Source organism: Pelodiscus sinensis, chromosome 28 (assembly GCF_052426305.1).
Source record: "Pelodiscus sinensis isolate ZL-2025 chromosome 28, ASM5242630v1, whole genome shotgun sequence".
NCBI classification, from domain to species: domain Eukaryota; kingdom Metazoa; phylum Chordata; order Testudines; family Trionychidae; genus Pelodiscus; species Pelodiscus sinensis.
Genome location: NC_143079.1, coordinates 9291456 through 9316937, shown reverse-complemented (window position 1 = coordinate 9316937; position 25482 = coordinate 9291456). Strand labels below are relative to the sequence as shown.

General features: G+C 41.8%; 1 non-coding gene across 1 annotated transcript; it reads right to left on the bottom strand.

Moving 5' to 3' along the window:
• Nucleotides 1-3809: 3809 nt before the first annotated feature.
• Nucleotides 3810-3892, bottom strand: TRNAL-UAA (transfer RNA leucine (anticodon UAA)). The gene has a single exon. It is a non-coding gene; the product is annotated as a tRNA-Leu (tRNA).
• Nucleotides 3893-25482: the final 21590 nt, after the last annotated feature.

The window sequence follows — 25482 nt, the reverse complement described above, 5'->3', positions numbered from 1 at the left end:
TCTAGGGCTTCTACTATTTGAGTTGGTGACACACACAAGGTAAAAGTTTCAAATCAGGAGAACTTTTATCTGTTTTTTTACAGCAAAGATCCTAAACATTTCCCAGAGAAACTGTATAAGCCTGAATGAAATGCCTTTTACTTTACTTTCCAGTATCAGTAAATATTGTGTGAGTCATGCTCTCCTTGCAAATACTATTTCTAGTTGACTCATAGATTTGTTTAGCATCTTAAAGCTGAGCTATGTGTGGCTAATATGCATTTTGGTGTGTTTATAAGCTTGAGTTGTTAGAAAGGATGATTGTACATATACTGCAAGGGTAGTGTTAATTTTCTTTTTATTGATTTCATATTAAATTAAAGGAGATGCATATCTCCCAGAATGGACCTTGAAAGGTCATTGAGTCCAGTCCCCCGCCTTCATAGCAGTATTAAGTACCATCCCTGATAGATTTTGCTCCAGATCTCTAAGTGGCCTCCTCAAAGATTGAACTCACAAACCTGGGTTTAGCAAGCCAATGCTCAAACCACTGAGCTATCCCTCTCCCCACCTGCATAAGCATTGTTCCTTGTTAACTATTCCTTATTTTAATAAATTTTCTTCTACATGTAGGTGTGTGTTTTGTATGTACTGGTGGTGCACATCCACACACTACCTCAATATTGGTGTTGCACATAAGAAATTTCAACCCGCTCAAGGACAGAAAATGTTAGAGGGAACACTGTTGTTGTGATTGTTGTGTATATATATACTCCTGTAGTGAATAAGGGATAGCTATGTCCTAAGAAGTTAGCCATAAAATGTTTGTTGGGCCTTTGCTTAGGACACAGGACAGAGCTGTGCTCAGTAGGTTTTTCTAAGGTTACGTCTACACTGGCCCCAAATTCCGGAAAAGTGATGCAAAGCAGGTGAGTCAGAATAGGGAAATCCGCTGGGGATTTAAATAACCCCCGCGGATTTAAATAAACGTGTCCGCCGCTTTTTTTCCGGCTTGGGGAAAAGCCGGAAAAAAGCGACTAGACTGGCATGATCCTCCGGAATAAAGCCCTTTTGTAGAGGATCTCTTATTCCTACTTGAAAGTAGACGTAGCCTAAGTGTTTTTGTTGCTCCCTTCATTGCCTGTTTGCAGTCTTTCATTGTCCTTCAATGCCCTGGGGTAGGAAAGCATTTGGTAGCTGTAGCCACGTGGGCAGAGGAACAGTTTTTGCCTTGGTGTTCTACCTAGGTTAGTTAATGTCTGAAGAACAAGCCTGTGGCCTTAAAGAGACTTGAGTTGCAGAAAGTCCCCACTGGTTTGGGGAAGCAGGCCAGCTGCTTGCATTTACCATGATTCCTATTCACTTTGCAGAGCTACACATTAGTCTGTGCATTGTGGGTAATGCCTAGGAAGCATAGCTCTGGCTCCACTGTGCTAGAGTTCTGTACAAATAGCACCACGGGACACAGGGTTGTGGCGAATCAGGCCCTGAAGGAAGAATGCTTGCCACTCCGGTAGCAGAGAGTCAGGTGTGAATACTAGATACGGAGCCAGGAATTCCCAAATTCTAACCTTGGCTCTGACCCAGGCCTCTGCCTGATGTCTCAAAGGCAAAACCACATCAAGGGTTTCAGGTTTGGGCTCTTTGTCAGCTTCCTTAAAGACAACAGACTTGTGGCAACTGAGTCTCCCCTGTTCGAGCAATCAATGTGTTTCAAGTGATTTTACTGATCTTTAGGAACACGTGGGATTCCGTGAGGATAGAGAGAAAGTCCAGGTGAAGTCGTAAGGGGACTCCCAACAAAAAGCTGAAGCACACAGTACGGACGCTCCGCCATGATGGCTTGAACCCTTGTGCTCCAGCAAAGCCCACACATGGGGGCTTCAGAATTCCTGACTCCTCAGGCGCTGCCTGCCCCTGGTGTAACATCTCTGCTGCACTGGGACCCCTCTGCATCCTCTACCCAGCTGGGTGAACCTAGCGCTGTGCAAGCAAATACCATTCACATACACATGAGCAGTGGGTGAAGGTACAGCAGGGGGAGGCAAGCCCCCAACCTTGCTCCCAGCCCCCCCCAGTTTGCCCAGGCCCACAGGAGCAAAAGTGCCTCCACCTGCCAGCATCAAGGGAAGGGAGGAGAGTGTGCGGTATCTTCCTCCCCGGCCCCAGAGCATGGGGAAGGTTGGCACTTGGGGGCAGCAACCTTCTGCCCCCAGGATGCCTACAGTAGGCATTCTGGGGGCGAAGAATGGGTGGGGCCATGCTGGTGATTTGGGAAGGCAACACCTTCCCCTGCCTAGCATATCCACCCCCCTACACAGGCAATCTCCTCCGCGCGGGCTGTTTAGTTACCAATAACCAATGCAGCAGACAGGCAGCGCTGTAAGCCCGTGTGTTATGTACTGAGGTTCAACAGCATCTCTTCCCCCCGGCAGCCCCAGGATTTGCATTCATGAGCCGCTGCTTCAACTCCAAAACGCATGACTCCAGCCCCCACCTTCCTCCCCTCCGAAGAGAGGCTTAACATTCATGTTTTTAAAAATCGGTTTCTTTTTATTTTGACTTCTGGTTAATGAGTCCCAAAGTGCATTTGGGTCAAATGTCCATTTTTCTGGGCATTCATGAAGGCTAGAAACTTTTAAAAAAATAAATTTCATATGGTTCTGTGAGTGCAAGAACTGAGGCCTTATGAAAAGGACCAAATATTGTGAGAATCCTAATACAATCCTGAGTGTTAGCAGCGTGGGTTCCTGCCCAGTAGATGCCCCTCCAGAAACCTGATTGGCTTTCTCCAATTCCTGCCATGATAATACAACAGGCTTTTATTATGAGGCTGATAGATCAAAACTCAATTCCAGTACACGCTGGTGATCTAAACATTCTACGTGCCTGCTCTTGCACTGCTTATACCAGGACTGGGGAAAATACGGCCTGCGGGCCAGATTTGGCCTCTCAGGCTGCCGGATCCAGCCTATGTGTACCCAACGGGGAGTCTCAGGCAGGCTCGCGCCGCCCTTGCACACGGCTCAGAAAAGTGGCTGTGGGGCCCTGTTTGTCTTTGAACCAGGGAAACCAGCCACTGGGAACTGCCTGTTTGAAGAAAATGCGCAAAGCACCTCTCCCCCGTGTCTGAGGCTCGCAGCTATTCACAGACCCACATGGCCCCTGCAGCCAGTGTGGGGACGTGGCAGGCAAGAAGCCTCCCTGAGAATGTGCTGGGCTGCTGACCGGGAGTCGTCCAGGTAAGTCTCCCAGCCAGAGTCTGCCTTTGGCACCCCAACCCCTTCCTCCCCCCAGCCTTCTACCCCCCACTCCTGCAGCCATACCCCACATAACGCAAACCCTTTGTCCCCTTCCTGCACCTCCTCCCAGCCCCTGCACCAGATCCCAACTCCCTCCTTCACCCAACCCCCCCTCCTCCACTCCAATCCCTCACTACAAGCTCTCTTCTGCACCCAACCTCCATCCCAGACCCTGCACCTCTCCCATTAATATCATGGAAGAGTGCGGCCCTCAGCCACTTATCAAATTCTTGGAGTGTCCCCCTATCAAAAATGGCTTATAAATCGTGATACGGCATTTTAACTCTTCTGCAGCCTCTAATCTGAATATTTTCCCCATGAGACTGTATCACAGGCACATAGAATTGGAGGGGACCCCAAGAGGTCATCAAATCAAGTCCTTCAAGCTAAGGGCAGGACCAAGTGCCAACTATATCATCCCTGATAGATACCCTCTCTAACCTGCTTTTAAATCTCTCATGGTGGTGAACCCACAACCTTGCTAGGTAACGCATTCTAGTATTTAATCACCCTCGAATAGACAGGAGTTACCAGTAATGGGGCTTGAACCCACGTAGGCATAGGCCTATTGGATCTTAAGTCCAAAACCTTAACCACTCGGCTATCCTGGTGCATAACACAAACAACTTCAGCTAATTCTTCAGTGGGAGTTGGTCTGGTGTACGCCGCTCCAGGAGTGGGCTTGCTCTGGTAAATCAACACATTCAAAAGGAAGTGAGAAGTAAAGGGCAGTGGGATAGTTTCCCAAGAAATGCCTGGAAAAGCAAAAAGAAAAGCTAGCAAGGAAAACACGGACTGGCTTAAACTGCAAAGAATAGATCTTCCACTAGAGGGAGCTCAGAAACTATTCACTACTAAGCAGTAGCAAGTGTTATGAATCATAAGAAAGGAGTTGCAAGGTGTTCCAATTCCCCGATAAAAGAAAGAGAAGAGAGACGCTTTTAACGATGTTCTGCAACCTGTGGGGGGTTGTGAACTCAGGTAGAGAAATTATGATCTAGAAACAAGATGGTGAGGATTTTTTTCATTGGATCAATGAGGCCATTTCTGACAATGAGGCCATTTCTACACTAGGAAGCTATTGCAAAATAACCGAATTCGACTTAATAACTCCCAATTTTACAAAATCGAACTAGTGTGTCCCCACTTTGGGGAAGCCTTGAAATGAGTCTGAGGCAGGCTCCCTTAATGTGGATGCACTGCCTCAATTTAGAGCCCCAGGAAGCACAGGGAGTAATTAGTTCGAATTACTCCGGGGAGTAGTTATTTCAAAATAGTGGCACCGGAGTGTCCACACTACCGCTATTTTGAAATAACTATTTCAAAACTAGCATTATTCCCCGAGGAAAGCAGGAGTACAGATTTTGAAATAAGTGGCCCGTTATTTCAAAATAATGGGTTTGGTAGTGTGGATGCTCTACTTATAAATTCAACCTAAGGGTGGTTATTTCAAAATAAAGCCCTAGTGTAGAGAGGTAAGCTTTGGAGCGTATACTGAGGTCTTTCTTAGGTCTGGGAAACCCACTCAAACTGTTTCCACTAATTACAAGATTGTTTAGTGTAAATTGTTAAAACGAATTTCAGAGAACCATTTAAGGTGAGGTGACCTGCTAACACCCCTTTAGTCATGGGGGAAGGGGAAGAAAGGGCAGGGAAAAAAGGCAGGTTGGGAGAGATTGTTAGGGGTTATGGTAATAAGCCCAAAATCCAGTGTCTCTACCTAGCTCATTATTATTAGCGTCTAACAAAGTTCGGTGTTATAGTCCATCTTCCCCATGCAGAGAGCAGTGGTGATATTACACAGCTAAGATGCTATATTATAATATATATTTTAATATACTCATGTATGTTATTTTTGTCTCATCAACTTTAATATATGGAAAATAAATAAGCCACTTTTGTATATTAAAAATGCAATGACTCTCAGACTAGGTCCTTGAATTTCCAAAGTAGACCAAGGGACTATTTGGAAGGTATCAAAAATGATTTTATACTAGCATCAGTTCTAGAGGTGACTGAGGAATAGTTCCCCTACCCCACCTCATGACAAATTTTGACCTTGTTTTTGTTAATTTTTCTTTTCTATTTTTGCAGTTTTCAAAAAATTTCACATTGAGGGTTTTCTGTGATTACCTCCCCCACACACACACACACACAATTTTGTCAATATTCATTTTTAGCTAAAATGCATTTTTGCTTAAAAATAGTTTTGACAGAAAATTTTTGACCTGCTCCAGTAACTTCATAAACTTCAGGGGAGCTACTCCTGCTTCACACTGTTGTGAGTGAGATCAATATCAGGCTTATGTTGATTTTACTCTGATGCCTTTTACAACCTCTGTACTCGGGCATCCTTAATTCGGGAACACCCCTGGTTTGGACCCTGGCAGGAGGAGACAGAAGTGGCTCTGTGCACTGCCGTCCCTCTCCCCCCCCCCCCCCCCCCCCCACACACCTCTGCCAGCTGAGGGAAGGGCAGTAGAGCCATGTGCTCTGCCGGAGGCTTTTCCCTGCTGCTCCCACCTTGGGAGCAATGGGGGACATGAAGCGCCCTACTCCTATCCCCTTCCCTCCCTGTTTCCCAGGGTTGCTGGATTAAAGAGGTTCAAGTATATTAATTTCATTCCCCACCTTTTTTTTAATTTAAATCCTTCCGAAGTCAGTGATGCTTCATCAGCTTATGCAAGCTGAAGAACTGGTCCCTACAGTTCCATATTTCACTCTTGACCACAGAATTATTGGGAGGAATTTCTGAAGTATTTTAAGATATTGTTAAATATGGGAGCTGCCTGCAGTACTGAAATAGACCGTAAATCCATTTAGCATCTGACAGTTTTGCAGTGAGAGAGTCTAAAGGCTTTGATTTATACTCATACAAATCTCAGAGACTGGCTCAGCTTGCTTTCAGAATAGCTACTGGTAGCATTTCAAGTCACTACGTTTTTGTACTGTTGCAAGCTTAGATATAATGTAATTCATTTTATACTATTTAAGGCAGAACCCCAAACCCCGTATATCATAACTTCAGGGAAGTTTTACTCTCAGTCTCTACTTCGCAGCTGGCTTGTGTCTGTAATGAGAGAAGTCAAAGTGCTGAATCTGAGAAATTCTGAACTTTGGAAAAGTTTGGACACAGATCCAGCTGGAAACACTCTCTGCTGTGTCACAGTGCAATTTGTGGACACAGCAGATGTCTTACTGGATGTAGGATACAAAGAGTCACGAAGACATACAAGTCTGGGAGTTCTGAGTCACTAAATCTGGTGTCATGCAATGTACTGTTCGTGTGGTATTGCCAACCTCAAGCATACAAAATTCTTGACAGTGACTGAAAAATTATGAGACTTAAAAAAAACAACAACAAAGGTTGATACTTTTTTTATTTGTGTTGTGCTATTTGAGTCTTTCAGGTACATTTGGGCCACTTTTTCAAGCTGTTCTCCATAATCATGCAGGTGAGAAACATCTTTATTTTTTAAGGAAAGCTGAGATTTTTGCACCGTCAGAATTCTAGGATCACAGGCTACATCTAGACTACAAAGAAAAGTCAGAAAAAGATAGGCAAATTGTGAATCGCAATTTGTGTATCTTTTTCCACTTTTCTTTCAAAAGAGGCTTTTCCAAAAATTGGCACGTCTACACGACACCAAATTTTGGAAAAACCTGCTCTTTTGAGCCATCCCTTCTTCCTCGTAAAACGAGGATGGCGAAAGAATGCATCCTCTGGTATCCCGGAAAAGTACTGCAGTCTAGACATAACCAGAGTCTTTAAGGAAAACACCTCCAGAGTCACACTAAAAACCTGAGAGATGACAAAATTCTCAATTTCATTTTTTACAAAAGCATTAACTAAAACCTGAAATTCCCTGATTTCTCAAGAGTGCTTAGACTGCAAAGTCTTAGGGCAGGGTCCATGCTTTTCCTTGTACAGTGTCAAGCACAGTGGATGAAGCAAAATACAGGACTATGTAGCACTTTAAAGACTATCAAGATGGTTTATTAGATGATGAGCTTTCGTGGGCCAGACCCACTTCCTCAGATCAAATAGTGGAAGAAAATAGTCACAACCATATATACCAAAGGATACAATTTAAAAAAAATGACCAAAGGATACAATTTTAAAAAAATGAACACATATGAAAAGGACAAATCAAATTTCAAAACAGAAGGGGGATGCGGGGGGGGGGGAGGTAAATGTCTGTGAGCTAATGATATTAGAGGTGATAATTGGGGAAGCTATCTTTGTAATGGGTAAGATAATTAGAGTGTTTGTTGAGACCCACCATAAAGTGTCGAATTTTAGCATGAATGACAGTTGAGAGGATTCCCTTTCAAGTGTAGATTTAAAAGGTCTTTGAAGCAGGATGCACAGTGGAGGTCTGTTCCATCACTGGGGCTGGTAGGTGCTACCGTATTACAGGTAATATATGATGACTACAGCACATAATTCATCTATATGACACATCGTGCCCCCCAGGGCTGCTAATGGCAATATTTCCAAAATGAGACCAGGATTTCAGCCATGATGAGTTAGGGTTAGGTTTAGGGTAACCAAAATAGGACCAAAATGGGACCCGGGTTTGAACCATGATGACATGAACCAATCTCCCCAGATCTTAACCACTGCAAACCAGGTACATACTAGCTGCAGGAAATAGAAACTTCCCCTGTGAACAGTTTTTTTCTATAATTATATCATTCTATAGTTTTGGGACTTTTTATTCTTTTCTGTGGCATTGCCACTTCCTGGAGACAAGATGGTGAAGTGGAAAGTGTATTAGTTTGACTAGGCATGATACTTCCTAAGTTCCTTTGATTTACCGTAAAGTTGCGAGTGTAGTGCGCACTTTTTTCCCATTTTTTTTAACATCAAGGTTGGGGTGCGCATTATCCATAGGAGTTTTTTTCAAAGTTTTCATTTGGCGGTTCTGCGGCACTTAATTAATCGCTGGACACCAGAGGTTAAGTTGATTTTTATTAACATCGACAAGCAACTATATACACCATTTCAAAAAGGTAAGTTAAATAAATGAAATCAACACCGCAGAGCAAACAAGCAAATACCGTATGTTAATTGATCTTCTACTCATCTTCGAAGCCCTCGAATTCGCGTTTGTTAGAATCTTCCTCGAGCAGACGAGCAATATCTTCCGGGATATAGCCCTCTACATCTTCATCTAGGTAATTATTGTCGTCTTCGCATTCCGGTAATTCGCCCTCAGACGATTCATCGTCACTCGGATCCATTCACAGGGCATCATCCTCACTGCCATCCATAGCATTAGAGATGCTGCATTTCAGAAACCCTTTCCTTACAATAGCAGGATCAAGTTCAACCCAGACATCCGCTATCTACTGGGTAACATCTTGCAGCGTCGGTGTTCGCATACGTCCACCTGCAGTAAATGTATGTTCACCTTCCAACAACCAGGTGTTTCATTCCCTGCGTAGTGCATCTTTCATTGGCTTGTTAACTGTCACATCAAGCGGCTGCAACATTTTGGTCATTCCACCAGGAATAATTGCCAAGTCTGTTTTGTCCTGCTGAAGCCTTTTCTTGACTGATGGCATACAATGACACCAAAATGCATCCAAAACTATTAGAGACCGCATTCTCATAAGTCCACCTGGCCTCTTCACCCAAACCATCTGTAGCCAATCAAGCATTAAAGCTTCATCAATCCAGACTTTAAGGTGAACATGCACGTGAACGGTGTTCGGGAATATAACATTCTTTGGCATTGTCTTGCGCTTCAACACAATATAAGGAGGCAGCTTCATTCCGTCAGCCATGCAAGCAAGCATTACAGTAAACCTAGACTTTTCATGGCCTGTGGTAGCAATGGAGATGGTCTTGGCACCTTTCACTTCAAGCATTCTGTTGTAGGGATTATCGAAATTTAATGGTGTCTGCTCTGCATTATCAATTAATGAAAGGTCGTAGCAGTGCTGCTTGTGTAGTTTTATGATAAACTTTTGGAACTGTAGTAGCTTGGTGTCTGAGTCCATGGGTTGCTTCTGTGCGATAGTTGTTTGGCGTCGGGCCGATAGGCTATGGCGATCCATGAACTGATTGCCCATGCCATGCAAAGTTTTAAACCTAGCTGTGTTAGACACGTTTTGGCAATGGTCAAAGCCTTCATTCTGACCTCCACAATGCTAATACCACCACCTTGCTGTCTATGCTCAACAATCCATTCAACCAGTCATGTAAGATCACCAACAACTTATGGCATCCCAAAGAGAGCATGGAAACGCTGCACACTGTTTACGCGTGCGCTCACACATGATTACCCGGCAATACAAAAAGACAAGACAAAACAAAATACAGCAGACAAAATACGGCAAAGTCAGGGTGTACATTATAGATAGGAACTCAGTTTATGCTGGAATTCTCATGTTTAAAAGGTAGGTGCGCATTATGCATAGGTGCACATTATAGTCGAGATTTTATGGTATTTGTCTTAAGGCATCGGCGCTAAAACCCCATTGATATTTTAGTGCTACTTGAGAGCAACGTGCAGTAGGGTTTCCCGGAAAAGGAAGGCAGAATTAAGCAGCAGGATGGCCACCTTGGGAAATTATTTGGAAACTGTAGACAGAAGCTGAGAGGCAATGGTGCCAGTTTTAACTCATCCTTCTCAGAGACTCGTGAGGCATATCTTTTGACTTCCCACAAAAACCTCTTGTTACCTCTGCAATGAGCTTGGTGTAATCAACCGCTTTTATAAGAACAAAGATAATGGAGCCGCTAGGGCAAAATAAAAGGTCAAGTGCTGTTATGAAAATATACTTCCTGGTACTCTGAAGCATCTGATTGTTGACTAGGCTACATACACAATTCAGACTGTGAAACACAGCTAAAACTTAGACAACCCAGAGGCTCGGCTTTCAAATGTTACATTTCCAAACCTGGGCAGAACTGGTTTGGTTCTGTTAAAAATCCACCCACATGCACTGAATCTCCTAAATTCAGTTACTGAATATGTAGATCAGGATTCCATCTGCAAAAAGGGACTTGTATGTAGGGCTAGCAACAGACTTCACTGAGCCCTGGGCAAGGCTCAGCTCTGGGCCCCTAAAGGGGCGGGGCTTTGGCCAGAAGAGGCGGGGCTAGTGTTCATGGAAACCCCTGGTATACCCAGGTTGAAAAATAGGTACCAAAGAACAGCCTTCAAATTTAGATGTCTGTAGATCCTCACCTAAATCTGTAGGTACATCTAGATTACATGCCTCTTTCGAAAGAGATCATCTAGACAGCCCCAAGTCTTTCAAAAATGTGAGCCACTTTTTTGAAAGAGCACCCAGGCAATCTGTTTGTGTTCAAGAATGCCTGTTTGCATTCAAGAACACCTTTTTTGGAAAGAGCTCTTTTGAACAAAGGCATTCTTCCTCATAAAAGCAGGTTTACCGTGGTCAAAAAAAATGCCGCGTACTTTCGATTTAAATTTGCAAAAACGCAATGGCAGTCTAGATGCAGGTGAAGATTTTTTTCGAAAAAAGGCCACTTTAAAAAAAAAACAAACCCTGTAGTTTAGACATAGCCTGTATGCTGTTGGCACCTAAATAAATGCTGAATCCCGTTAGCTTCCACTGACTCCACTGGGTTAGCAGAGCACCTCGCAGAATCAGACCCTGACTTTGCATTTGATTTTTAAACAAATTGCACTTTCATCCCTTCGATATATTTATTTCCCACTTCCGTTTTTTTTAAGTGCCATTTGTTTAGCTTGAGGAAATGGAACTGAGACAATTTTATGCAACATCAAATTGGCCATTTGTGTGAGCATTACCTTAGCCTTTGACAAGAACAAAAGCCTCACGCCTACCCACACTGATTATATGCCCACACTCTTCAGCCATGGAGCCAGATGCGGTGCTGGTGTAAATCAGCAGTGCTCCAGTGGAGTTGATGCTGATACATCCTACCGAAGGAGCTGCCTCTTCATTTTTATCTCCAGACAGAAATGCATCCAGACATTTGGAAACGCAAACTGACTTTCTCATGGGAAGAATATTAGTTTAATTGAATTTTACTTGCCCAGTTACATCTTTGATTTCCTGTAGTCCCTTTGACTCTCTCAGGAAACAATGCTATAATCATCCCTGCTACATGACACGACTTGAATAACTCAGCTGCCCTGTGGCCAATTTAAAGCCTGTAGAACTAGCTAATCCTTTCAGGGTTAAAGATATATCTTTTACAGAAGAGATCTGAATATTGGGGCTGACACCTCATATGGGAAGCCATTAGTGGAGTGTGGAATGGTTTCCTTGTGCATTAATAAACAGCAGAGTTGCTGGCGTGTTTTCTTCCAGGTCACTCACCTGTATAACAAGCAGTGAATACAATATGCAGAGTGCTAGCAAGCAGCATAACCAAGCCATTTCATAGGTCCTGAACTCCATCATTGCAAAGGAGAGAAAGTGTTACCCAGCAAGCAGATAGGTCTTGCATGTTGCTGATATTTTAAAGCTGAAGGTCAAATCTGGGACATTGAATTAATGCACTACTCACGAGTGCAAGTATCAGTCCCTAATAAGAATTGCTAACGTGTCTGTCAATCTAAATGAGATTTTCAAGAACCACCTAAGTCCCATTTTTAAATGTGACTTGGGAGTCAGTGAAAGTCGATCTAAGACTTCTAAGCTCTGGTCTACACTAGGGAGTTATTTCAAAATAATTAGCGGAGTGTCCACCCCAGGGGTGGGCAATAATTTTTGATAGGAGGGGGCCACGCCAAGATTTTGCAAAGTGGTTGAAGGCCACACTCTTCCATGATATTAATGGAGATGCAGGGTCTGGGATGGAGGTTGGGTGCAGAAGGGAGCTTGGGGTAAGGGACTGGGGTGCAGAAGGGAGACTGAAGTCTGGGAGGGAGATGGGATGAAGCAGGCAGTTGTGACCTAGGACAGGGGACTGGAGAGCAGGGGTTTGGGATGTGACTTAGGGTAGGAGAGGATTGTGATCTGAGGCAGGAGATTTGGGTGCCAGATCCTGGAGCAGGTATGGGTATAAGAAGGGGACAGAGGGTTTAGGTATATTGAGTGGGGGGGCGGGCAGGCTCTGGCCAAGAGACTTACTTGCCAGCTGCCAAACTCTCCTGCCTGCCTGCAAAGTTTAAAATGTTTCCCAGCCTGCCTGGCCATGTACTTCATGAAAAACTGAGCCCGGGAGAGGGGGCGTGATTCTTCTTCAGTGCCTGTTATTCCAACAAGCAGCTGGGGGCAGGGCGGCTCCTAAAACTTCTCCCCTCCCTCTAGTTTTAAAACAGAAACAGAGCCCAGCTACCCTGTTTCTGCACAGCGCATGGGACTGTGGGGGAGCCTGCCTGTGGCCCCCCCCTGCCTCTGCGGGCTGGATATGGTGGTTTGGCGAGCCAGATGTGGCCCACGAGCTGTATTTTGCCCAGGCCCGGTCCCCACTAACAAGCCTGTTATTTTAAAATAACGGGCTGGTTCTTCTGAAATCCATACTCCAGCTTTCCTCAGGGAATAACACTTACTTCAAGATACAGGAGGCCCCTGAGATGCGACCCCCCAAGTTCCGACCCCCTGCACTTAAACAACCATTTTTGTAAGTGCGGAAGGGGCTGGAAATCCCAGACTTGTCTTCTTGGCCTGTATGTACGACGGTGCACGGTGCCTACCGTAAATGCAGGTTCGAGTTACAATGCCCCCAATTTATGATGCTTCCTCTGGAACCAATCATGTCACAAGTCAGGGGCTTCCTGTAGTTATTTTGAAATAGCGGTAGTGTGGAGCTCCATGACTGCTATTTTGAAATAACTGCTCCCCAGAGTAATTAGAAATAATTACTCCCCAGTGCTTTCTGGGGCTTTAAGTCGAAGTAGTGCTTCCACAATAACAGAGCCTGCCTCAGACTAACTTCAAGGCTCTCCCGTTGTGGAGATGCACTATTTCGATTCTGTTAGTTCAGGAGTTATTTTGAATTAAGTTATTTCAAAATAATTTCCTAGTGTAGACATGCCATAAGTGTGTGAGTCATGTAGGGATTTAAAAAAAATTACCCATAATCTGCAGGGGCTAATGTACAAATGAAATACATTATGTGTAATTAATAATCAATGCCTTGTATTTAAGAAATAGATGTTCCTGGTTTCACTTCATTATAGGCACGCGCCACAACATAACTCAATTTTATGTGAACTAAATTAAAAAGATTCACTGAATTACTTATCAAGAGTTCAGGCACTCGGCAAACCCCATCTTTCCTTGGTTTGTTTCAAACCTGTCATTGGCTTTTAACTTCCATCTGCCATAATGAGCTCTAACATATTGAAAATAGATGTAATTTATCAAGTGTCAAGTGCTGAATTACCCAAGTAATTCAGTGATTTTTTTTCTTTTTCTAATTTGCAGACCTTTACATAGGATTACTGTTTGTTTCAATAATGCGATGTTAAGCAACACTTTATCATATAAAGGAATGTGCGTTACGTATCAAAAATCAAGAATTGCTTTTAACCAGGAATTACACTGCACTAAGTGACAGAAAAATACAATGCAGATAACAAAGTGGAGCAAAATTACTCAACCTAATTATTTGGGAACACAGTAAGAGCAATAGTGGTCTCTTAACCAAAATAGGGTGCCCATATATTAGTGATGATGCTCTAGGAATACATAGCTACAGTAGATAGATTATAAATCCAATAGAACCAGAGTTTGCATAATTTTCAGAAGTGTTGTTATATTTTTTTCTAAATTTCAGGCTTGTTCAAATCTACCCACTCAAAGGTTGGCACCTGAAAAGTAAAAGTAAAACTCAGTCATTTCTCACCCCGATGAGAAGTTAGGTTTCCTCACATGATTTCAATGCAAAATCATAAAACAATATTGCAGGTTTGTTGGAGAAGTTCCAAATAGAGTCCTAGATTTCAGTTTCTAAATGCAATGTGAAGCTATAACCCTTTCAGTTAAAAATATCATGCACAATTTTTGTGCGAAACAGACATTCTCTTTCATGTTGGCAATTTCTTGGAAGATTGTTTCATTTTTGTAAAGAGGCCATTTTTCAAAAACTGAAAGCTTTCTGCCCAACATTTCTCATATGTATGCAGTGTTGTTCTAGCTATATAGCTCCTAAGATAGCAGAGAGGCATAGTGGGTGAAGTACAGGTTGAATTTCTAGTCCAGCATCCTGGTACTGAACCAGAGAATTTGCCGAACCATGGGAGGTCAATATTGTCTAGCAGCATTATCAACATTTCCACTGCTTATTGGGCTCTTAGACCACATTTAGGTGTAAATTAGAGCTAAATACTAGCACAGAACACTCAGAGCCAGGTGGCTGAAAACAAACTTTATGGGACTGCAGGAAACTTGGCTACACCCCCATGAATCTGGCTAACTAAAATCATGCTGGACCACAGATGTTGCCGGATCAGAGAGTGCCAGACTACAGAGGCTCAACCTGTAATATTTTTTATTGGACCAACTTTTGTTGATGAGAGAGACAAGCTTTGGAGCTTACGTTCTAAAGCAAAAGTTGGTCCAATAAAAGTTATTACCTCAACTACCTTGTTTCTCAAACATTCGTTAGTAACTCAGGCCCAATCCAAAACCTAGTGAAGACAATGAAGAAAGACCCTCATTATTGCTTAAATATTGTAAAAAGGTGAAATAAGGAGCATATCTTTTAGGCTGTAGTCAGAACCAACATCACGCGCTATTGAACTCCATAAAATCCTTGTTTGAGTGAAAGGAATTGAAATAGTGCCTGCTTCTATCCTTGCAGGGTGGAATTCCAGCCGTAATGAAATTACTTTGTGAAAATTCAGCTGCTGAGGTGCACGTAATCCATTCTTGTATGTACAAAACATGCTGTTTCTTTCTGTGTGCAAGAACAGCTTGCCGGCTCCTCTAGTCATGCGTGTAAACTCTTATTGTGAATAGCACAGATATACTGAAGTCAACAGCGCTCCACTAGCTTACAGCAGAGGATCTGCCCTGCTGTTCAGGCATTGGTTTTGTAGAGAGCATATTTTTCTCAGCTTGTGCTGAAACACTGTGGGAAAAGTGGTAAAACAGCCAAGCAGATTAAATGACTTCATTATTATCTGTACTAAAGTTGGTTTGCATGGATGTCAGGAACTTTCCAGAAAAATACATGGTTGTTAAGCAATACTGGACTGACATACAAATTTACATTTAAAATACAAATGGGCCTCTTGAGTCAACTGAATTTGTTCACCCTTCATTATGTGCTGGGTATTTGCTAAGCAGAGAGTCGTTATGGCATTCTATTGGTACACAAATTAAAAATATTTTGGTACTGTAAGTTGCCCAGTTAGCTTGCAAGATTTACCATGGAAGGTGTGATTGGAAGAGTAAACTGTCCGGGATTTGGGCAGTGAGGAAAGTACTCCTGATAGCAAAGAACTGCTGAGTTCTAATCCCAACTTTGACACTTCAAATGTGGTTAACACAAGAACGGAGGTACAGTCAAGCCAATGGTCCATCTAGCCCAAAGGGAATGAACTGAACGAGTAATCCTAAAGTGATCTATTCCCTGTCCCTTATTCTGACCTTCTGGCAAGCAATGGCTAGAGCCAGAGACATCATCCCTACCCACCCTGGCTAACAGTCATTGATGGATCTGTCCTCCATGACTGTATCTAGTTCTTTCTTGAACCCTGTTGTAATCTTGGCCTTCACAACATCCTCTGGCAAAGAAGAATTCTGTGCAGAAATACTTCCTTTTATTTGTTTTAAATCTGCTGCCCACTCATTTCATTTGGTGACTCCTAGTTATTGTGTTACGAGAAATGGCACTACCTTATATATTTTCTCTAAATCAGTTATGATTTTATAGATCTCTATCATATCCCGGCTTATTCATAGAATCATAGAATACTAGGACTGGAAGGGAACTCGAGAGGTCATCGAGTCCAGTCCTCTGCCCTCATGGCAGGACCCAGGACTGTCTAGACCATCCCTGATAGACATTTATCTAACCTGCTCTTAAGTATCTCCAAGGTGAAGATTCCACAACCTCCCTCGGCAATTTATTCCAGTGTTTAATCACCCTGACAATTAGGAAGTTTTTCCTAATGTCCAACCTAAACCTCCCTTGCTGCAGTGTAAGCCCATTGCTTCTTGTTCTATCCTCAGAGGCCAAGATGAGCAAGTTTTCTCCCTCCTCCTTGTGACACCCTTTTAGATACCTGAAAACCGCTATCATGTCCCCTCTCAGTCTTCTCCTTTCTAAACTAAACAAGTCCAATTCTTTCAGTCTTCCTTGATAGGTCGTGTTCTCTAGACCTTTAATCATTCTTGTTGCTCTTCTATGGACCTTCTCCAACTTCTCCACATCTTTCTTGAAACGTGGTGCCCAGAACTGGACACAATACTCCAACTGAGGCCTAATCAGTGCAGAGTAGAGTGGAAGAATGAATTCTCGTGTCTTGCTCACAACACACCTGTTAATGCATAGTAGAATCATGTTTGCTTTTTTTGCAACAAGCATCACACTGTTGACTCGTATTTAGCATGTGGTCCACTATAACCCCTAGATCCCTTTCTGCCGTACTCCTTCCTAGACAGTTGCTTCCAATTCTGTATGTATGGAACTGATTGTTCCTTCCTAAGTGGAGCATTTTGCATTTGTCCTTATTAAACTACATCCTGTTTACCTCAGGCCATTTCTCCAATTTGTCCAGATCATTTTGAATTATGACCCTATCCTCCAGATTAGTCGCAACCCCTCCCAGCTTGGTATCATCTTCACACTTAATAAGCGTATTCTCTATGCTGATATCTAAATAATTGATGAAGATATTGAACAGAACCAGACCCAAAATGGACCCTTGCTGGACCCCTCTTGTTATATCTTTCCAGCAGGATTGTGAACCGTTAATAACTACTCTCTGAGAATGGTTATCTAGCCAGTTATTCACCCACCTTATAGTAGCCCCATCTAAGTTGCATTTGCCTAGTTTATTGATAAGAATATCATGCGAGACCATATCAAATACCTTACTAAAGTCTAGGTATACCATGTCCACTGCTTATTCCTTATCCACAAGACTCGTTATCCTAGCATCTCTTTTCCAAGTTGAAAAAGTCCAAGCTGATTAATCTCTCCTCGTATGAATCCATTCCATTCTCCTAATCATCTTTTCTCAACCTTTTCCAGTTTCAATATATCTTTTTTTGAGATGAGGCGACCACGTCTGCACACAATATTCAAGATGGGGTGTATCATGGATTTATATAGGGGCAACATGATATTTTCTGTCTTGTTATCTATCCCTTTCATAACAATTTCCAATATTCTGTTTGCTTTTTCTATTGCTGCTGCACACTCAGGGTATGTCTACACTGCAGAGTTTTTCTGGTATCCCGAAAAAACTCTGCCGCATCCAGGGAACACGTCTGCTCTTCCGAAATATTTTTCAGAAGAGCAGATGTGTCTTTTTGGTATACCTGTAAACCTCATTTTACGAGGAAGAAGGGATGTTCTAAAAAAGGGTTTTTTTCCAACATTTGGCCCAGTGTAGACAGACCGAATTTTGGAAAAGCCTCTTCTGAAAAAAGAAACAAAAAAGCTATGCACGTTGCGGTTTGCAATGTGCATAGCTTTTTCCAGAAAAGGCAACTTAGATGGCCTCAGAGGATATTTTCAGAGACTGTTCCACATGCTCTGATTCCAAGAGCTCTTTTTTGAGTGGGAAAAGCTAATTTAGACCCCATCATTGTATAGGTACCATTGGAATTATGTTTTCCAGTGTGCATTACTTTTCATTTATCAACATTAACTTTCATCTGCCATTTTGTTGCCCTGTCACCAGTTTTCAGAGATCCTTTGGTTGCTCATCACAGTCTTCCTGGGACTTAACTATCTTGAGCAGTTTAGTATCATCTGCAAATTTGGCCACCTCACTATTTATTCCTTTTTCCAGATAATTTATGAATATGTAGAAAAAGACTCATCTCAGGACAGACACCTGGGGACACCACTATCTACCTCTCCCCATTCTGAAAACTAGCCATTTATGCCTATCCTTTGTTTCCAATCTTTTAACCAGTTACACGTCCATGAGAGAACCTTCCCTCTTATCTCATGACAGCTTCCTGTGCTTAAGAGCCTTTGTTGTAGGACCTCGTCAAAGCTTTCAGAAAATCTCAGTACACTATATGCACTGGATACCCCTTGTCCACTTGCTTGTTAACCCCCCTCAAAGAATTCTAGCAGATTGGTGAGGTACAATTTCCCTTTTTTAAAAAGCCATATTGACTGTTCCCCAACAAATTATGCTTATCTATGTGTCTTGCAAAGTTGTTCTTCATTATAGTTTCAACCAATTTGTCTTCTACTGTAGTCAAGTTTACTGGCTTGTAATTATGGGATTACCTCTGGAGACCTTTTTGAAAACTGGTATCGCATTAGCTACTTTACAGTCATAAGGTACAAACACATGATTTAAAAGATAAGTTCCATTCAATGTACTGCAATTCATATACTTAAGAAAACACAGCTAAGATTTTCAAAAGTGACTGGTAGAGCTGATTGGAGAAACTTTGGAAGCATTTTCTACTCGAATAGGTACTTCGATCAAAATCAAAATGGTTCATGAATTCAGGTTAATTTTACTCAGATTTCATCTAGGAAGGAAAAAGTTTTGACAGTGCTAAAATACCCCATATGGGTATTTTGCATTGCTTATGATTTGTGGAACCATTTGCTAGATGGTGTATTTGCAAACGTTGTTAATTTATATACACGTAACAATATATGGCTAATGGAACGGACTGTCCATGGAGGAAAAGGGGCATAATTCATAACTTCAAGCACACTATTGTGATTGACCTCCTGTCCCCTAAGGTCTTGTGGTTAAAGCACTTGAGATTGAAAAGATCAGGATTTACTTCTTGGTTCTGCTACAGATTTCCTGGGTAACCTTGGCCAAGTCATGCAATCTCTCTGTGCTCCACATCTCCATTTGAAAAATAGGGATCAAAATACTTCCCTTCTCCAACCCTTTGTCTTAGAATTGTTTAGACTACAAGGACTTCAAAGCAGGCTTGTCTCTCGCTGTGTGTTTGTGCAGCATCATGGATCCCAGTTTGTACAATGGCAGTGTCCAGAGTCAAATAAGGCACAGTCGTGAACACTGATTTTATGTATAGATAGATCAGTGCTCTACAAATGCCATGTAATCTTTATTTCCACACTGCTTATCTTTATTTGCGATCTGTAATCCCAACAACACACACTTCAACTAACTTGTCCTTAAGATCAGGGTCTCATTTTCTGGCTTGTGGCAAGAAGATGAAATGCAGGATCTTTGTGTGGCATCAAAAATGCTTTTGTGTCTTTAAAAAACATCATCTTTCAAGAAAGTTCTTTTCTCCCCTCAGCGATATCTGTGGTCTGTGAGGATACAGCCCCAGTGAGAAAATGAGCTATGTGATCTCTCTCATGATGGAATGCAACTATAAACAGGCATTCCGTTCCAGTCCATCTCCTCCCACCACTTCCAGCTGTGGGGTATGAAGTGTATACACAAGAAAAATAGAAAGGATGAAGACAGGTAATAAATAATCAAAAGATGCTGTTAACTTGCTACCCAGTTAAAAAAAAAAGTAGTCTCTCTGCCCCAGCATTTTATGGCTTTTATAGGTCACAGAAAGGGCTTAATAAGAGCAGGGTGGACCCTTATTCCATGGGTTCTCAACTTGGGAGGCCTATGGACGGTGTTTTACAAAAGTTAAACCAAATTATCAGAATGGTCCTTTCTGGCCTTAAAATCTACACATGTATGAATTAGCAGGATTGAGTCTTCCTTTTCCTTAAGGCTAAAAGAAAGGCGAATCATGGTTGGTTTGTTTTTTATTCTGTTGCAACATGCAATACAAGGAAATACAACTTAGATGAGGCTACTATAAGATGGGTGCATAATTGGTTGGGTAATTCCCAGGGTGACTCTAGACTACATTCCTCTTTCAAAAGAGGAATGCAAATGAAGGAAATCGAAAATGCAAATGAAGCACTGATTTACAAATCTTGTGCTTCATTTGCATAATCTCTACCCATTGCTTTTTTGGAAGAGATTTTTTAAAAAAAAAAACCAGTCTAGATGGGATTTTTTCGGGAAAAAGAACCCTTTTTCTAAAGAATCATATAAGCCTCATTTTTTTCAGGAATAAGGGTTCTTTCAAAAAGGCTTTTTTTTTTTTTTTTTTTTTTTTTTTTCAAAAGAACCACGTCTAGACTGGGTTGTTTTTTTTTTAATCTCTTCCGAAAAAGTGATGGGAAGAGATTATGCAAATGAAGTGCAAGATTTGTAAATCAGCACTTCATTTGCAATTTCAATTTCCCTCATTTGCATTCCTCTTTTGAAAGAGGAATGTAGTCTAGATGCATCCCCAGAGAGCAGTTATCAATGATTCACAGTCATGTGGGAAGGACATAACAAGTGGGGTTTCACAGGAATAAGTTTTGGGACCCAATCTGTTCAAAATCTTCATCAACAATGTAGCTATTGGCTTAGAGAGTATGCTATAAAATCTGCAGATGATATCAAGCTAGGAGGGGTTGCAAGTGCTTTGGAGGTTAGTATTCTAATTTAGAATGGCCTGGACAAACTGGAGAAATTATCTGAGGTAATTAGGATGAAATTAATAAGAACAAATGCAAGGTCCTCTACTTAGGAAGGATCAGTCAGATTGATGCAATCTTGCGCAAAAGCAGCCACTTTTGCGCCAAAACTTGCTGCCTGTGTACACTGGCTGCGAGTTCTTGCGCAAGAACACTGACATTCTAATGTATGAAATCAGTGCTTCTTGCGCAAGAACTCTGATGCTCCCACTCAGGAATAAGCCCTTTTGTGAAACTGTTCTTGCGCAAGAGGCCAGTGTAGACAGGCAACATGAATTTCTTGTGCAAGAAATCCCTATGGTTAAAATGGCCATCAGAGCTTTCTTGCACATCTCTTGCGCAAACGCACATGCCAGTGTAGACACTCTCTTCTGGAAGAGTTCTTGCACAAGATCATGCCAATGTAGACGTAGCCATACAGTATGGGAAGCAACTGTCTAGGAAGGAGTACCTCAGAAAGGGATCTAAGGGTCATAGTGGACCACAAGCTAAATGTGAGTAAGCAGAGTGACACTGTTGCAAAAAAAGCAAACATTGTAGGATGCATTAACAGGAGTGTTGCAAGCAAGACACAAGAAGTAATTCCTCTACTCTATTCTGTGCTGATTAGGCCTCAATGAGAGTACATTTAGGAAAGTTGCGGAGAAATTGGAGAAGGGCCAGAGAAGAGCAACAAATATGACCTGTGAGGGAGGATTGAAACAAATGGGTTTGTTTAGCCCAGAGAAGAGAAGAATGAGAGGGGAGATAACAGCTTTTAAGTAGCTAAAAAAGGTGTTCCAAGCAGGAGGGTAAAAAACTATTTTGCTTAACCTCTGAGGATAGGACAAGAAGCAATAGGCTCAAACTTCTGCAAGGGAGGTTTAGGTTGGACATTAGGAAAAAGTTCCTAAATATCAGGGTGGTTAAACACTGGAATAAATTGCTTAGGAAGGTTGTGGAATCTCCATCTCTGGAGATATTTAAGAGCAGGCTAGATAGACATCTCTCAGGGATGATCTAGATGGTGCCTGGAGTGCAGGGGACTGGACTTGATGACTTCTTGAGGTTCCTTCCAGTTCTGTGATTCTATGCAGGAAACAGTATAGAAAAGGTTGTCAACGTTGAACTAGAACAGTACGTTTGGTGATTTTTACGCAACCGTTTTCTTTTGTATGTCTTGCAGGTCTTTGTGTTCTCCTTTCTCTCCAGGTATCTTTGATGAACTACTGTGCCTTTATATCCTTCTCCCTCTCTTGTTCCTGATCCTTTTCCATGATGACCACCTTTAATGCCTGTCCTACCCCAAGAACAAGCATAAGTTTTCTCTCTTCATATGCCTTCTCCAGACATGTTTCTTGAGGAGAGTTGGTCCAAAACAATCATACTGTAAAACGTTGAAAATATCAACATTTTTAAATGACTACAGTTTACCTCAATGCACCCCTCTCCAATTATCAGTCACCTCTCAATCTGTTTGACAAGGTTTCAAATTTTGAAAATTTAAATGTTGAAATGTTGAAATTGTAAATGTAGAAAAAAGGGACACAACTTCTGCCAACATGAATTCAAATCAATGCCCCTTTTTTTTTCTTTTTTCTTTTTTTTTTTTACCAGCTCTCCTGATCAGTATTCCTCAGGGTTGCATCAGCTAATTATATTCCAGAGCTAAATTTGGTCCATTAAATCAGATGCTGGGCTAATATCTATGCAGCCTATGAAGTCTGAAGACAATTAAGTTCAGGAATAAGGTCCACATCTTTTCTCAGGCTGTTTCAGGGATAGCCCGTTTCCCATGAAAGCCACTGGGAGAATATGGGTCAAATCCTGGATTTGTTGAAGTCAATGGAGCTGCGTCTAGACTGGCATGATTTTGCGCAAAAGCAATTGCTTTTGCGCAAAGTCTTGCTGCCAGTCTACACCGGCCGCTTGTATTTCTGCAAGAACACTGACTTTGTAATGTACAAAATCAGTGGTTCTTGCGCAAATACTCCAATGCTCCTGCTCAGGGATAAGACCTCTTGCTCAAGTATTCTTGCGCAAGAGAGCCAGTGTAGACAGCCACATTTACTTCTTGCGCAAGGAAGCCCGATGGCTAAAATGGTCATCGGAGCTTTCTTGCGCAAGAGAGCGTCTACACTGGGCACAGATGCTTTTGCGCAAAAGCAAATCTTTTGCGCAAAGGCACATGCCAGTATAGATGCTCTCTTGCGCAAATACTTTTAACAGAAAAACTTTTCCGTTAAAAGTATTTGCGCAAAATCTTGCCAATCTAGATGCAGCCTGGGAGTTTTGCCATCAGAGAAATAGGATGGGAATGTCAAAAAAGAAAGTAATAAAACACAAATGACATGTCCATAGGGATGTAATCGACTAGTTGAGTAGTTCACTATATGATAAGCATAGGCTTATTGGGTAGTTGAGTGACTACTCAGCTACTCACTTGCCCCTCCAACTTGATGCCTCTGTATCAGAGGCAGCAAGGTGTGTGTGGGGGGGAGGAGTAGGAGCCAGTGCTGGGGAGAGCCAGCTTAAACACCACGCTCTTACTACATTTAAAGTGTAGAGCCGCAGTGGCTATAGCAAGCACCCTTATCAACTGAGTAGTTGGAAATTCTGATTTCTAATTAACTGTTTAGCTAACTAACCGTTACTTAACATCCCTAATGTACACGAGGCCAGCATTGAGATTAAAGGACTGACACTTCTCTGATGATCAATATCACAGTAAAAAGAAAGTCTCTAGGTCAATGAGCCAGACTTATACTTTTGGAAATAGCTTTCTCATTTGGTGATAAAAGATTTTCATTTAGAAAATGACCCCAGAGGACCAACAAATGGTGCAAAGAAGCCTTCATATAGCTAGCTGACTTTTGCCCTTGAAGCCACTTGAAACCAATGTGATCTCACAGAGAAAGAGCATCTTTGACAAGTCTAGAATCGGTACAGTACAACATGTCAAAAAATCATTCTCATGGGGGGTGGTGAAGTTTTATCAGATGTTTGCCAACCTGTTGACCTGTTACAAAGATTATAACTCACTGGAGACTTTTCTCTTATCCCTAAGGGTATATCTACACTGTACAGTTTATGCGGGCTCTTATCCAGGTTTTAACCTTAACCCCCTCTATGGTTTACAAAGAGAAACCTCTGTCTTGGATTTGGAGGTATTATGTAGTGGCAGATACCATAGTGACATTATTTTATAAATGCAATTAGATAGAGTAGGCTGCCTTTTCTTGGACATATAATATGGGTAAAATTCGAAATCGGTGATTCTTAATAGGGGTATGTTTACCCGTCAGTATTCTGAGATCTTCCCAAGGGTACATCAGCTCACCTAGATATTTGCTAACTTTTTCAGCAAGCTACATAAAAAGCACTAACAACATTGGTACTAACTAAAATTCCATAAGGACAAATGACTTGTTTATATACTATAGCTAAATGTAAGTACACTATTTATGTTCCACTTGATTTCTTTTATAATTATATGGTAAAAATGAGAAAGGAAGCAGTTTTTCAGTATGAGTGTGCTGTAGCCTGTGACTCATTTGAATTTTTAAGTCTGATTTCTTTTAAGCAAGTAATTTTAAAGCAAGGTGAAACCTATAGGTATGTAAAACAAATCAGAGTCCTGAAGGGGGCATAGGAGTCTGGAAAGCTTGAGTGAAACTATTCTAGAGTCTTCCCAAAAGGCTGTTAAAGGCTGAAAGTAATATTGTCGGGATGATCTGTTTTGGATTGCCATGTCCTCTTGCAGAGTTTCCAATTCAAACCGTGCAGCGTTGTGATGGCACATGAAAAATGGAAATGAAGTGAAACTGACTAATCTAATTTCATTGTGCATGTTGCCTGGAATCTTGAAAAGTAGGCACACAGTGGAATATAAAATAAATTAAAGCTACTCTTTCTTTTTTAAATGAGGTGGAGTTGACAATTTAAGAGAGGTGTTATAGAGAGCGAGTGTACATATAGGAACTGATGACATCTTTCATGATGTTCCTTTAACTGAAATATATCTTATTCCTAGATAATGCAGATTGTTTGCCAGGTTTTGTTCCCACATGAGGATATAGTAGTCCTGTGGGAGCTGATTACTGGGAAGGGTAGTAAGAACTTAGGTTTATAAAATATAATCATGTGGGAATTTTTTCCAAGGAAATGTTCCACATTCAGTCAGAAAATGACTATATGTATATTTGCTATTTGTCTTTAATTTTCCCAATAACAATCCTTTTAATTGCATTTTGCAATTAGCTGCCATATACATATCTGCCCATATTTAGTCTGGCTGAGAAAACAAAGGGGATGTTGTGCTTCTGTTCTAGGAGATATAGAGGTTGTCTTAGCTGGTAAGTAGAATCCTGTGTAATTTTTTGTTGAGCTTAATTCAAAAATGCAGCCTAAGACTATACACAAACCAAAGGAAAGAGGGAGGACAAATTTATACCAGCTAGACTGACAGTCTAAATTGTTTCATCTAAAGCTTAATTAGCACAGTTTATACATTCCACATATGTGCTCTCTAGCCTCTCTATCTTCAGCCTTGTCAACTGTTATGTATTTAATTCCATTATTTTTAGGTTGCAGTGT